The sequence below is a fragment of the Arachis stenosperma genome, chromosome 4 (assembly GCF_014773155.1).
Source record: "Arachis stenosperma cultivar V10309 chromosome 4, arast.V10309.gnm1.PFL2, whole genome shotgun sequence".
NCBI classification, from domain to species: domain Eukaryota; kingdom Viridiplantae; phylum Streptophyta; class Magnoliopsida; order Fabales; family Fabaceae; genus Arachis; species Arachis stenosperma.
Genome location: NC_080380.1, coordinates 111,764,443 through 111,778,575, shown reverse-complemented (window position 1 = coordinate 111,778,575; position 14,133 = coordinate 111,764,443). Strand labels below are relative to the sequence as shown.

The 14,133-nt window shown below is 38.5% G+C and overlaps 2 non-coding genes across 2 annotated transcripts; one reads left to right on the top strand and one right to left on the bottom strand.

The window, feature by feature from the left end:
• The first annotated feature begins 257 nt into the window (after window positions 1-257).
• Window positions 258-361, top strand: LOC130978634 (small nucleolar RNA R71). The gene has a single exon (XR_009086255.1). It is a non-coding gene; the product is annotated as a small nucleolar RNA R71 (small nucleolar RNA).
• A 7,089-nt stretch (window positions 362-7,450) lies between these two features.
• Window positions 7,451-7,554, bottom strand: LOC130978345 (small nucleolar RNA R71). The gene has a single exon (XR_009085994.1). It is a non-coding gene; the product is annotated as a small nucleolar RNA R71 (small nucleolar RNA).
• Between the last annotated feature and the right edge of the window lie 6,579 nt (window positions 7,555-14,133).

Genomic DNA, 14,133 nt, shown 5'->3' with positions numbered 1-14,133 from the left:
ATATCTTGTTCTGAGCCAGTATGGCATTCAGAGTATCAATCTCAAGAACTCCTTTCTTCTGACTTGTCCCATTGTTCACAGGATTCCTTTCAGAAGTGTACATGAATTGGTTATTTGCAACCATTTCAATTAGCTCTTGAGCTTTTGCAGGCGTCTTCTTCAGATGAAGAGATCCTCCAGCAGAGCTATCCAAAGACATCTTGGATAGTTCAGAGAGACCATCATAGAAAATACCTATGATGCTCCATTCAGAAAGCATGTCAGATGGACATTTTATGATTAATTGTTTGTATCTTTCCCAAGCTTCATAGAAGGATTCTCCATCCTTCTGTCTGAAGGTTTGGACTTCCACTCTAAGCTTACTCAATTTTTGAGGTGGAAAGAACTTTGCCAAGAAGGCATTGACTAGCTTTTCCCATGAGTCCAGGCTTTCTTTAGGTTGTGAGTCCAACCATGTCCTAGCTCTGTCTCTTACAGCAAAAGGGAATAGCATAAGTCTGTAGACCTCAGGGTCAATCCCATTAGTCTTGACAGTGTCACAGATTTGCAAGAATTCAGCTAAGAACTGATGAGGATCTTCCAATGGAAGTCCATGGAACTTGCAATTCTGTTGCATTAGAGAAACTAATTGAGGCTTAAGCTCAAAGTTGTTTGCTCCAATGGCAGGGATAGAGATGCTTCTCCCATAGAAGTCGGGAGTAGGTGCAGTAAAGTCACCCAGCACCTTCCTTGCATTGTTGTTGTTGTTGTTGTTTTCGGCTGCCATGGTTTCTTCTTCTTTGAAGAATTCGGTTAGGTCCTCTACAGAGAGTTGTGCCTTAGCTTCTCTTAGCTTTCGCTTCAAGGTCCTTTCAGGTTCAGGGTCAGCTTCAACAAGAATGCTTTTGTCTTTGCTCCTGCTCATATGAGAGAGAAGAGAACAAGAAAGTGTGGAATCCTCTATGTCACAGTATAGAGATTCCTTGAGGTGTCAGAGGAATAGAAAAATAGAAGGAAGAAGTAGAGAATTCGAACTTAATTAGATAGAGTTCGAATTGTGCATTAAGAAGGAGTGGTACTCCATAAATAAAAGGATGTGGGAAGAGAGGAAGAAATTTTCGAAAATCAAGTGAAATATTTTGAAAACATTTTTAAAAAAATTTAATTAATTTTCGAAAATCAAGAGTGGGAAAGGAATCAAGTAATTTTTGAAAAAGATTTTTGAAATTAGAAATCAAAAAGATATGATAAAAAAAACTGTTTTGAAAAAGATGTGATTAAGAAGATATGGTAAAAAAAAATTATGCTTTTAAAAAGATATAATTGAAAAGATATGATTTGAAAAAAATTTTAAAAAGATTTGATTTTAAAAATTAATGACTTGCCTAACAAGAAAAGATATGATTCAAACATTAAACCTTTCTCAACAGAAAAGGCAACATACTTAAAATGTTCAATCAAATCATTAATTGTTAGTAAGTATCTTTGAAAAAGGAAAGAAATTGATTTTGAAAACATTTGATTGAAAAGATATGATTTGAAAAAGATTTGATTTTGAAAAACTTTGAAAACTTGAAAAAAAAATTGATTTTGAAAACAAAATCCTCCCCCTTGTGCCATCCTGGCGTTAAACGCCTAGAATGGTGCACATTCTGGCGTTTAACGCCCAATGCACTACCTTTTTGGGCGTTAAACGCCCAACCAGGTACCCTGGCTGGCGTTTAAATGCCAGTCTGTCCTTCTTCACTGGGCGTTTTGAACGCCCAGCTTTTTCTGTGTAATTCCTCTGCTGCATGTTCTGAATCTTCAGTTCCCTGCACTATTGACTTGAAAATAGAACCAAGATCAAATAAACAATGCATGCAAGACACCAAACTTAAATTTAGACACTAGACTCAAACAAGAAACATAAAATATTTTTGGTTTTTACGATTTTTATAATTTTTTTGGATTTTTCGAAAATTATATGGAAACTAGAAAATAAAGGTTTCAGAATTCTTAATTTGAATTCCAGGAATCATTGCAATGCTAGTCTAAGACTCTGGTCCAGGAATTAGACATGGCTTCACAGCCAGCCAAGCTTTCAAAGAAAGCTTCGGTCCAAAACACTAGACATGGCCAATGGCCAGCCAAGCCTTAGCAGATCATTGCTCCAATAGCAAGATTGATAGAAATCAACAAGTTCTTGTGATGATTAGTTGAAACCTCGGTCCAATAAGATTAGACATGGCTTCTCAGCCAGCCAGATTTCAACAGATCATCATGAAATACTAGAATTTATTCTCAAGAACTCTGAAGAAAAATACCTAATCTAAGCAACAAGATGAACCGTCAGTTGTCCATACTCAAAACAATCCCCGGCAACGGCGCCAAAAACTTGGTGCGCGAAATTGTGATCTCTACACAACTTTGCACAACTAACCAGCAAGTGCACTGGGTCGTCCAAGTAATACCTTACGTGAGTAAGGGTCGATCCCACGGAGATTGTTGGTATGAAGCAAGCTATGGTCACCTTATAAATCTCAGTCAGGCAGACTCAAATGGGTATAGATGATGAATAAAACATAAAGATAAAGATAGAGATACTTATGTATATCATTGGTGAGAGCTTCAGATAAGCGTATGAAGCTGCTTTCCCTTCCGTCTCTCTGCTTTCCTACTGTCTTCATCCAATCCTTCTTACTCCTTTCCATGGCAAGCTTATGCAAGGGTTTCACCGTTGTCAGTGGCTACCTCCCATCCTCTCATTGGAAATGTTCAACGCACCCTGTCACGGCACGGCTATCCATCTGTCGGTTCTCAATCAGGCCGGAATAGAATCCAGTGATTCTTTTGCGTCTGTCACTAACGCCCCGCCTTCAGGAGTTTGAAGCACGTCACAGTCATTCAATCATTGAATCCTACTCAGAATACCACAGACAAGGTTAGACCTTCCGGATTCTCTTGAATGCCGCCATCACTTCTTGCCTATACCACGAAGACTCTGATCTCACGGAATGGCTGGCTCGTTTGTCAGGCGAGCACTCGGTTGTCAGGCGATCAACCATGCATCGTGCATCAGGAATCCAAGAGATATTCACTAGAGCCTCGTATGCTTGTAGAACAAGAGTGGTTGTCAGTCACTTTGTTCATGGGTGAGAATGATGATGAGTGTCACGGATCATCACATTCATCAAGTTGAAGAACAAGTGATATCTTGGACAAAGAACGAGCGGAATTGAATAGAAAAACAATAGTAATTGCATTAATACTCGAGGTACAACAGAGCTCCACACCTTAATCTATGGTGTGTAGAAACTCCACCGTTGAAAATACATAAGAACAAGGTCTAGGCATGGCCGTGAGGCCAGCCCCCAAATGATCTAAGAACTAGATGTCCAAAGATGATCTAGAGATCTAAAGTGATCAAAAGATTTTTTTAAAATACAATAGTAAGAGGTCCTATTTATAGGGAACTATTAGCTTAAGAATTACAAAGATGAGTAAATGACATAAAAATCCACTTCCGGGCCCACTTGGTGTGTGCTTGGGCTGAGCAATAAAGCATTTTCGTGTAGAGACTCTTCTTGGAGTTAAACGCTAGCTTTTATGCCAGTTTGGGCGTTTAACTCCCATTTTGGTGCCAGTTCCGGCGTTTAACGCTGGGAATTCTGAGGGTGACTTTGAACGCCGGTTTGGGCCATCAAATCTTGGGCAAAGTATGGACTATCATATATTGCTGGAAAGCCCAGGATGTCTACTTTCCAACGCCGTTGAGAGCACGCCAATTGGGCTTCTGTAGCTCCAGAAAATCTACTTCGAGTGCAGGGAGGTCAGAATCCAACAGCATCTGCAGTCCTTTTCAGTCTCTGAATCAGATTTTTGCTCAGGTCCCTTAATTTCAGCCAGAAAATACCTGAAATCACAGAAAAACACACAAACTCATAGTAAAGTCCAGAAAAGTGAATTTTAACTAAAAACTAATAAAAATATACTAAAAACTCAACTCAAACTACTAAAAACATACTAAAAACAATGCCAAAAAGCGTACAAATTATCCGCTCATCAAGGGCCCTGAGCAAAAATCTGATTCAGAGGCTGATAAAGGACTGCTGATGCTGTTGGATTCTGACCTCCTTGCACTCGAAATGGAAATTTTGGAGCAACAGGAGTCCAAATGGCGCGCTTTCAACTGCGTTGGAAAGTAGACATCTAGGGCTTTCCAGCAATATATAATAGTTTATACTTTTTCCGAGTTTAGACAATGTAAACTGGCGTTAAACGCCAGATTTCTGCCCTATTCTGGCGTTAAACGCCAGAAACAAGTTGCAAAGCAGAGTCAAACGCCAGAAACAAGTTACAAACTGGCGTTCAACTCCAAGGAAGACCTCTACACGTGAAAGCTTTAATGCTCAGCGCAAGCACACACCAAGTGGGCCCGGAAGTGGATTTCTGCATCATTTACTCATTTCTGTACCCCTAGTAACTAGTCTAGTATAAATAGGACTTTTTACTATTGTATTTTCATCTTTGGATTACCTTTTGATCCTTTGATCACGTTTTGGAGGCTGGCCTCTTGACCATGCCTAGACCTTGTTCTTATGTATTTTCAACGGTGGAGTTTCTACACACCATAGATTAAGGTGTGGAGCTCTGCTGTTTCTCGAGTATTATTGCAATTACTACTGTTTTCTATTAAATTCATGCTTATTCTCATTCTAAGATATTCATTCACACTTCAACCTGATGAATGTGATGATTATGTGACACTCATCACCATTCTCACTCATGAACGCGTGATTGACAACCACTTCCGTTCTACATGAAAACAAGCTTGAATGTGTATCTCTTGGATTCCTGGTCCATGCGTTTGATTGCCTCTCCTGACAACAGAGCCTTCAATTCCTTGAGATCAGAGTCTTTGTGGTATAAGCTAAAATCCATTGGCAGCATTCTTGAGATCCGGCAAGTCTAAACCTTATCTGTGGTATTCCGAGTAGGATCTGGGATGGGATGACTGTGACGAGCTTCAAACTCGTGATTGTAGGGCGTGGTGACAGACGCAAAAGGATAGTAACTCCTATTCATACACGATCGAGAGCCAACAGTTGATTAGCCATGCGGGAAATCGTAGAGGACCTTTTTCACTGAGAGGATGGGAAGTAGCCATTGACAACGGTGACGCCCTACATACAGCTTTCCATAGAAGGGAGTATGAAAGATTGGATGAAGGCAGTAGGAAAGCAGAGATTCAAGAGGAATAAAGCATCTCCATACACTTATCTGAAATTCCCACCAATGATTTACATAAGTACCTCTATCTTTATTTTACGTTCTATTTATCTTTTGATTATTAAAACTCTATAACCATTTGAATCCGCCTGACTGAGATTTACAAGATGACCAAAGCTTGCTTCAAGCTGACAATCTCCGTGGGATCGACGCTTACTCACGTAAGGTTTATTACTTGGACGACCCAGTGAACTTGCTGGTTAGTTGTGCGAAGTTGTGAAGAAGAGTGATATTACAATTGTGCGTACCAAGTTGTTGGTGCCATTGAGATCACAATTTCGTGCACCAGTTGTTTTTCATATGCATTTTCAAAATCATAGTGTTTGAACATTCAAAATTTCTAAGTTTGGTGTCTTGCATGTCTTTCTTTTCTTAAAAATTTTCAAAAATATGTCCTTGATGTTCATCATGATCTTCGAAGTGTTCTTGGTGTTCATCTTGACATTCAAAGTGTCCTTGCATGCATTACTTGTTTTGATCTTGCATTTTTGTGTTTTATCTCATTTTGTTGTTTTTCTCTCTCTTAATTAAAAATTAAAAAATAAAAAATATATATTTTCAAGTAAATAATACATAGAAATGAAGATTCAGAATATAAGGTAGAAGAATCACAGAAAAAAAGAGCTCACTAGCAATAAAACGCCAGTAAAGAGGCACTTTGGGCGTTAAACACCAAAATGGCTATCATTCTGGGCGTTTAACGCCAGTAAAGCTATCATTCTGGGCGTTAAACGCCAAAATGGGCAGCATTCTGGGTATTTAACGCCAGAAATGGCAGCATTCTGGACGTTTAGAAAAACGCTCAGTAATGAAGGAATTCTTGCGTTTAACGCCAGCCAGGGTATCTGGCTGGGCGTTAAACGCCCAAAGAGGTAGCATTCTGGGCGTTAAACGCCAGAATGGATAGCATCCTGGGCGTTTAATGCCAGGATGACACAAGGGAGGTAATTTCATTTCCAATTCAAAATTTTTTCAAATTTTCATGTTTTAATTCATAATTTTAAAATCTTATCTTTCCACATTTTCAAAAATCCTTGCTAACAATTAATGTTTTGATTAAAAAAATTGCAAGTTTGTTATTTTCTTGTTAAGAAAGGTTCAATCTTTGAATTTTAGAATCATATCTTTTAATTTCTTGTTAGTCAAGTCATCAATTTTAAAAATCAAATATTTTTCAATCATATATTTTCAACCATATTTTTTTAAAATCATATCTTTTTCAATCAAATCTTTTTCAATCATATCTTTTTAATTTTTGATTTCAAAATCTTTTCTCTAACTTCTTATCTTTTCAAAATTATTTTCAAATCTTTTTCAACTAATTACTATTTCTTATCTTTTTCAAAACCACCTAACCACTTTTCAACTTCCAATTTTCAAAAATTACTAACCACTTTTTTCAAAAAGCTTTTTAATTAACTGATTATTTTAAATTCTAATTTTATTTTATTTCTTTTTTTAATTTTTCGAAAACTCTCTCTGCTCTCTTTTTATTTATTTTATTTAACTAACACTCCTCCTCTACTCATCTAAAAAATTTGAATTCACCTCCTCTCTCTTCTCATTCTTCTACTCCTCTTTTCCTCTAACACATCAAGGAGTCTCTATACTGTGACATAGAAGATTCTACTATTCCTTTTATTCTCTTCTTTTTCATATGAGCAGAAATAGGGATAAAAACATTCTTGTTGAAGATGATCCTGAACCCGAAAGGACTCTGAAGAAGAAGCTAAGAGAAGCTAAAGCACAACACTCCAGAGAAGACCTTACAGAGAATTTCGAAAAAGAAGCAGACATGACAGCCGAACCCAACAACAATGCTAGGGATGCAAGGAAGATGCTTGGTGACTATACTGCACCAACTTCCAACTTCTATGGAAGAAGCATCTCAATTCCTGCCATTAGAGCAAACAACTTTGATCTTAAGCCTCAATTAGTTTCTCTAATGCAGCAGAATTGCAAGTTTCATGGACTTCCATCGGAAGATCCTCATCAGTTCTTAGCTAAATTCTTGCAAATCTGTGATACTGTTAAGACCAATGGGGTTAATTTCGAGGTCTACAGACTTATGCTTTTTCCCTTTGCTGTAAGAGACAGAGCTAGGACATGGTTGGACTCACAACCTAGAGAAAGCCTGAACTCTTGGGACAAGTTGGTCAATGCTTTCTTGATCAAATTCTTTCCACCTCAAAAGACGAGCAAGCTTAGAGTGGAAGTCCAAACCTTCAAACAGAAGGAAGGTGAATCCCTCTATGAAGCTTGGGAAAGATACAAGAAATTAACCAAAAGGCATCCTTCTGACATGCTTCCAAAATGGAGCATCATATGTATATTCTATGATGGTCTGTCTGAATCGTCTAAGATGTCATTGGAATATTCTGCTGGTGGATCTCTTCATCTAAAAACCCCTGCAGAAGCCCAGGAACTCATTGAGATGGTTGATAATAACCAGTTCATGTACACTTCTGAAAGAAATCATGTGAATAACAGGATGACTCACAATGCAAGAAAGGAGTTCTTGAGATTGATACTTTGAATGCCATATTGGCTCAAAATAAAATATTGACTTAGCAAGTCAATATGATTTCTCAGAATCTGACTGGATTGCAAGCTGCATCCGACAGTGCTAAAGAAGCCTCCTCTGAGGAGAAGCTTATGACCCTGAGAATCCTGCAATGGGAGAGGTGAATTACATGGGAGAATCCTATGGAAACACCTATAATCCTTCATGGAGAAATCATCCAAATTTCTCATGGAAGGATCAATAGAAGCCTCAACAAGGCTTCAATAATAATAATGGTAGGAGAAATAGGTTTGGCAATAACAAACCTTTTCCATCATCTTCTCAGCAACAGACAGAGAATTCTGAGCAGAGTCTCTCTGGCTTAGCAAACATAGTCTCTGATCTATCTAAGACCACTCTCAGTTTCATGAATGAAACAAGGTCCTCCATCAGAAATTTGGAGGCACAAGTGGGTCGGCTGAGTAAAAGAGTTACTGAAACTCCTCCTAGTACTCTCCCAAGCAATACAGAAGAGAATCCCAAAAGAGAGTGCAAGGTCATAACCACATCCAAAGTGGCCGAACCTGGAGAGAGTGAAAAGGCAGTGATTCCTAGTGAGGAAGACCTCAAGGGACGTCCACTGACCTATAAGGAGTTCCCTATTGAGTAACTAAAGGAATCTGAGGCTCATACAGAGACCATAGAGATTCCACTGAACTTACTTTTGCCATTCATGAGCTCTGATGAATATTCTTCCTTTGAAGAGGATGAAGACACTGATTTCAAGTTATTTGGTAATGAGACTTGGGAGGATGAACCTCCATTACTCATCAATGAACTGAATACATGGATTCAGCAGACATTGCCTCAAAAGAAATCGGATCCCGAAAAGTTCTTAATACCTTGCACCATAGGCACTATGACCTTTGAAAAGGTTTTGTGTGACCTGGGGTCAGGTATCAACCTCATGCCACTCTTTGTAATGGAGAAACTAGGGATCTTTGAGGTACAAGCTCCAAGAATCTCACTAGAGATGGCAGACAAATCAATGAAACAGGCTAATAGACTTGTAGAGGATGTCTTGGTGAAGGTTGAAGGCCTTTACATCCTTGCTAACTTCATAATCCTAGACACTAGGAAGGATGAGGATGAATCCATCATCCTTGGAAGACCCTTCCTAGCCACAGCAAAAGCTGTGATTGATGTGGACAGAGGAGAGTTAGTCCTGCAACTAAATGAGGACTACCTTGTGTTCAAGGCTCAAGGATCTTCCTCTGTAACCATGGAGAGGAAGCATGAAAATCTTCTCTCAATACAAAGTCAAGCAGAGCCCCCACACTCAAACTCTAAGTTTGGTGTTAGGAGGCCACAATCATGCTCTAAGCATCTGTGAAGCTCTGTAAGAGCTTTCTGTCAAGCTATTGACATTAAAGAAGCGCTTATTGGGAGGCAACCCAATTTTATTTATCTATATAATTTACTTTTTCATTTTTATTTTCTAGTGTTCGTCTATGTCTTCTTTAGGTTGATGATCATGTGAAGTTACAAAAACAGCTACAAAATTAAAGCAGTAATAAAAAACAGCATAAAAAAGCACACCTTGGAGGACGAGCTTACTGGCGTTTAAATGCCAGTAAGGCTAGCGAATTGGGCGTTTAACGCCCAGTCTGGCACCATTCTGGGCGTTAAATGCTAGAAATGGCATACAAACTGGCGTTTAATGCCAGGAAAGAGTGTCTGGTGTCTGGCTAGCGTTAAACGCCTGTAAAGGTAGCAGAATAGGCGTTTAACGCCCAGTCTGGCAGCATTCTGGGCGTTAAACACCAGAACTTACAGCCAGACTAGCGTTTAACTCCAGAAATAGGCATCAGTCTGCCATTTAATGCCAGAAATGCCACACAGAGGGTATTTAAACGCCAGAAAGATGCAGGGATGAGAAATCATTGACACCTCATGATCTGTGGATCCCACAGGATCCCTACTTACCCCACCTTATTTTCACTCTTCTTCACACCCTTCCATAACACTCTTCCCCAAACTCCATTCACCTATCAAATCCTATCCTCTTCCCCATAATCTCTTTACCACTCACATCTATCCACTATTTTCCATAAACCCCATCTACCTCACCTTCTCAAATTCAAACCATTTCCCTCCCAAACCCACCCACTATCACACGGATTCCCTCTCCTTTCTTACCCTATAAATACACCTCCATCTCTTCCATTTCTTCTTCTCCTCCTCGTTTCTTTCTTCTTTTGCTCGAGGATGAGCAAACTTTTTAAGTTTGGTGTGGAAAAAAGTATTGCTTTTTGTTTTTCCATAACCGTTAATGGCACCTAAGGCCGGAGAAATCTTTAGAAAGAGGAAAGGGAAGGCAGTTGCTTCCAACTCCGAGTCATGGGAGATGGAGAGATTCATCTCAAAAGTTCATCACTAAAAAGAGGATGGAGCAAACAAGAGAGCCCACTCATGGACCTCAACAAGCGCATGAGGAAGTCCCTCATCAAGAAATCCCTAAGATACCTCAAGGGATGCATTTTCCTCCACACAACTATTGGGAGTAACTCAATACCTCTTTGGGAGATTTGAGTTCCAGCATGGAGCAACTAAGGATGGAGCACCAAGAGCACTCCATTATCCTCCATGAAATTAGAGAGGACCAAAGAGCCATAAGGTAAGAGCAACAAAGGCAAGGAAGAGACATTGAGGAGCTCAAACACTTCATATGATCTTCAAGAGGAAGAACTAGCCGCCATCACTAAGGTGGACCCGTTCTTTAATTTCCTTGCTCTTATTTTTCTGTTTTTTGGTTTTCATGGTTTATGTTTTGTCTATGTTTATGTCTTTATTACATGATCATTAGTGTCTAGTGTCTATGCCTTGAAGCTATGAATGTCCCATGAATCCTTCACCTTTCTTAAATGAAAAATGTTTCTAATTGGAAAAGAACAAGAAGTACATGAATTTTGAATTCTATCTTGAAAATTAGTTTAATTATTTTGATGTGGTGGCAATACTTTTTATTTTCTGAATGAATGCTTGAACAGTGCATATTTTTTATAGTGAAGTTTATGAATGTTATAATTGTTGGTCTTGAAAGAATAATGAAAAAAGAAAAATGTTATTGATAATCTAAAAAATCATAAAACTGATTCTTGAAGCAAGAAAAAGCAGTAAAAAATACAAAGCTTGCGAAAAAAATAAAGGAAAAAAGAAGAAAAAGCAAGCAGAAAAAGCCAATAGCTCTTTAAACCAAAAGGCAAGAGCAAAAAGCCAGTAACCCTTTAAACTAAAAGGCAAGGGTAAAGAGGATCCAAGGGTTTGAGCATTAATGGATAGGAGGGCCCAAAGGAATAAAATCCTGGCCTAACTGGCTAAATCAAGCTGTACCTAACCATGCGCTTGTGTCATGAAGGTCCAAGTGAAAAGCTTGAGACTGAGTGGTTAAAGTCATGATCCAAAGCAAAAAGAGTGTGCTTAAGAACTCTGGACACCTCTAATTGGGGACTCTAGCAAAGCTGAGTCACAATCTAAAACGGTTCACCCAGTTATGTGTTTGTGGCATTTATGTATCCGGTGGTAATATTGGAAAACAAGATGCTTAGGGTCACAGCCAAGACTCATAAGTAGCTGTGTTCAAGAATCAACATATTGAACTAGGAAAATTGATGAGCGGATAATTTATACGCTTTTTGGCATTGTTTTTAGTATGTTTTTAGTATGTTTTAGTTAGTTTTTATTATATTTTTATTAGTTTTTATTTAAAATTCACTTTTCTGGACTTTACTATGAGTTTGTGTATTTTTCTATGATTTCAGGTATTTTCTGGCTGAAATTGAGGGACCTGAGCAAAAATCTGATTCAGAGGCTGAAAAGGACTGCAGATGCTGTTGGATTCTGACCTCCCTGCACTCGAAGTGGATTTTCTGGAGCTACAAAAGCCCAATTGGAGCGATCTCAATTTCGTTGGAAAGTAGACATCCTGGGCTTTCCAGCAATGTATAATAGTTTATACTTTGCCCGAGATTTCATGGCCCAAACAGGCGTTCCAAGTCAGCTCAAGAATTCTGGCGTTTAACGCCGGAACTGGCACAAGAATGGGAGTTAAACGCCCAAACTGGCACAAAAGCTGGCGTTTAACTCCAAGAAAAGTCTCTACACATGAAAGCTTCAATGCTCAGCCCAAGCACACACCAAGTGGGCCCGGAAGTGGATTTTTTTGTCATTTACTCATCTTTGTAAACCCTAAGCTACTAGTTCTCTACAAATAGGACCTTTTTGCTATTGTATTTTCATCTTTTGATCATGTTTTTATGATTGAACCCTTTTTGGGAGGCTGGCCATTCGGCCATGCCTAGACCTTGTTCTTATGTATCTTCAACGGTGGAGTTTCTACACACCATAGATTAAGGTGTGGAGCTCTGCTGTACCTCGAGTATCAATGCAATTACTATTGTTCTTCTATTCAATTTGGCCTATTCTTGTTCTAAGATATCACTTGTTCCTCAACTTGATGAATGTGATGATCCGTGACACTCATCATCATTCTCACCTATGAACGTGTGCCTGACAACCACCTCAGTTCTACCTTAGACTGAGTGGATATTTCTTAGATTCCTTAATTAGAATCTTCGTGGTATAAGCTGGAATTGATGGCGGCATTCAAGAGAATCCGGAAGGTCTAAACCTTGTCTGTGGTATTCTGAGTAGGATTCAAGGATTGAATGACTGTGACGAGCTTCAAACTCCTGAAGGCTGGGTGTTAGTAACAGACGCAAAAGAATCACTGGATTCTATTCCAACCTGATTGAGAACCGACAGATGATTAGCCGTGCTGTGACAGAGCGCGTTGAACATTTTCACTGAGAGGACGGGACTGTAGCCACTGACAACGGTGATGCCCAACATACAGCTTGCCATGGAAAGGAGTAAGAAGGATTGGATGAAGACAGTAGGAAAGAAGAGAGACAGAAGGGACAAAGCATCTCCATACGCTTATCTGAAATTCTCACCAATGAATTACATAAGTATCTCTATCTTTATTTTATGCTTTATTCATAAATCATCCATAAACATTTGAATCTGCCTGATTGAGATTTACAAGATAACCATAGCTTGCTTCATACCAACAATCTCCATGGGATCGAGCCTTACTCGCGCAAGGTTTATTACTTGGACGACCCAGTGCACTTGGTGGTTAGTTGTGCGAAGTTGTGATAAAGAGTTGAGATTGCAATTGAGCGTACCATGTTGATGGCGCCATTGATGATCACAATTTCGTGCACCATGTTTTTGGCGCTGTTGCCGGGGATTGTTTGAGTTTGGACAACTGACGGTTCATCTTGTTGCTTAGATTAGGTATTTTTCTTCAGAATTTTTAAGAATGAATTCTAGAGTTTCAAGGTGATGTTTTCATCATCACCAAAGCTGATTGATTCTCATTAATTTAGCTCTTGAATGTAATGTCCTGCTGAAGCTTGGCTAGCCATGTCTAATTTCTTTAGACTGAAGCTTTAGACTAACATTGCATGATTCCTGGAATTCTCATTAAGAATTTTGATATCCTTATTTTCTTTTTCACTCAATTTTCAAAAAAAAAAAATCAAAAAAAAATATTACAAAATCATAAAAAAATCAAAAAATATTTTTATGTTTCTTGTTTAAGTTTAGTGTCTAATTTTAAGTTTGGTGTCCATTGCATGTTTTTAGTCTTCCAATTTTCGAAAATTACATGCATTATGTTCTTCATTGATCTTCAAGTTGTTCTTGATGATTTCCTTGCTCTAATCTTTAAATTCTCTTGTTTTATGTGTTTTGTTGTTTCTTATATGCATTCTCAATTTGTTAGTGTCAATAGTATACAAACTTCTAAGTTTGGTGTCTTGCATGCATTGTTTATTTGATTTTAGTTGCATTTTGATTATTCCTCATCATTAAAAATTCAAAAAAATTTTTTCATTGTGTCTTTTCAAGTCAATAATACAGAGAATTGAAGATTCAGAACATACAGCAGAGGAACTACACAAAAAAAAGGCTGGGCATTCAAAACGCCCAGTGAGGAAGGAAAACTGGCGTTTAAACGCCAACCAGGGTGCCTGGCTGGGCGTTTAACGCCCAAAAGGAGTTTTGGGCATTAAACGCCAGAATGTATACCATTCTGGGCGTTTAACGCCAGGATGGCACAAGAGGAAAGATTCTGTTTTTAATTCAAATTTTTTTCAAGTTTTCATAATTTTTCAAAATCACATCTTTTTCAAATCATATCTTTTCAATCAAATCTTTTTCAAAATCAATTTCTTTCCATTTTCAAAAATACTTGCTAACATTAATGATTTGATTCAACATTTCAAGTATGTTGCCTTTTCTGTTGAGAAAGG